Below are 1,751 nucleotides of genomic sequence, written 5' to 3' on the forward strand. Positions count from 1 at the left end.
GTTTCTAAATCTCTGAAAAACACAATAATGATCAAGCATTTCTTCCCAAAGTGTTATCTGCAGAAAATGCTTGTATTTTCAAATTACAAATAAAAACATTTCTGTAAACAATTGGAACTAGGAATTGATTCAACTTCCAAAAACATTTAGTAGAGAAAATTGAATGCTTTTTTTTCCCTAATAGGATTGTATTCATACTGAATCCTAACAACTCTTTGGTAGCTCTCTTCCAAAGAGACTAGAAGTTTCAGAAATTTTAATTTCGCTTCCTCTCAACACTTCCAGACTCCCCCAAGTGGATGTCTGAGAAATTTAGCCAAAGACTAAATAACTGACACTTCATAATGAGCTTTAATCAATCCACATCAACTTTTCTTTAAAAAACAAACTGAAGCATGCTACATGAAGAAGAATTTCTCTTTAGTTGCATGTAATATTCTATTTCATCACCAAGAACTTAAAATTTACTTCCTTAACTACTGGGACTCCCGCCAAGACTCCTCTCTTTTACCTGGCCCACCCCCTTTTTCACAAAGTGAAACCAAGCAGTCAGATTCACTGAAAAACCATGTTATGATTTGCAGGATTCCTGCGACAGAAACGCTCTTATAGAACACACGAAATAGACTGTGTGGAAACTGTGACCACTCAACAAATCAGATAAGCGCCACTCATGTCTACAGCACCCTTGACTCTGACTTGGAGGCATCAGAATGTCTGGAATCTGCATTAACCAATTAAGCCTTTCAAGGCAAAAAGAAAATAAAGCCTTCAGAAAATCCAATGAAGGCATCGTCTACCAGCCTCGAGTGGCCTGGTATCGATCCCTTTAAGTGCCGACTAATGAGTCCTATGGCTATAGCAGCTCCGTGGTGCGTTTGTACCCGATGGGACTCTTCCCTCAGCCACCTCAGAGGAGCTAAACTTACACAAAGAGAGGATTTAACTGGGTAGGAGGGAGGGTGAGAGGGAGGGAGCAGACAGCCAGGCTCGGGGCCGCCTAGACCCCTTAAAACTCAGCCCCAGAGTCTTGTCTCCCAGGAATACAGCAGACCCCATTCCCTACTTTCCGGAGACAGCCCCGTTCCTTTAGTGCGCAGGGAAATTTTCCATTCAGGTCGCTTGTAGGGCTCAAGCTTTTGTTCACCACCTCTCCGTGGTGAGCTGGAGACAATTGCAAAGCGAGCTCCTGGCGGCGGCGTCTTTTGCCGCAAAGCATGCCTTTCCTCTAGCTTTGGCCATTGAGGAAGCACGGCTGTTCCCGGGGGAGCTGGGTGGGGGTATGGGAAAACCAGGACCCAGGACGCATCAATCAAGGAGTCCCAGTTTCTTCCTTCAGTCCTAGTCCACGCCATTGCCCCCACCCGTCCCCTAGATGATCATCACACAGCATGCGCGCTATCCGAAAATGGGGGCTGGGGTGGCACAGCTTCCCTGGCCTGAAAAAAAAAAAGATTCTGAACAGAATCCCATTCTCCATATTCCCCAAATCATATGGAGAGAGAGAGAGAGAGAGAGAGAGAGAGAGAGAGAGAGAGAGAGAGAGAGAGAGAGAGAGAATCTGTCAAAGAAGCCAAACCCTGATGAGTAGCGATTATCTCGAGAGAGGCCCCCGAGGCGGGCACCTGCCCTCGTGGCCTGCAGTTGGAAGTGGATGTCTTTGGTGCTGAATTATTAATTTATTTCTCCCCCTCACACGCACAGATCCTCGCCCCCACCCTTCCACCCCAACTCGCAGACCAGAAATCCGT

The sequence above is a fragment of the Dipodomys ordii genome, unplaced genomic scaffold (assembly GCF_000151885.1).
Source record: "Dipodomys ordii isolate 6190 unplaced genomic scaffold, Dord_2.0 Scaffold5, whole genome shotgun sequence".
Taxonomy (NCBI): Eukaryota; Metazoa; Chordata; class Mammalia; order Rodentia; family Heteromyidae; genus Dipodomys; species Dipodomys ordii.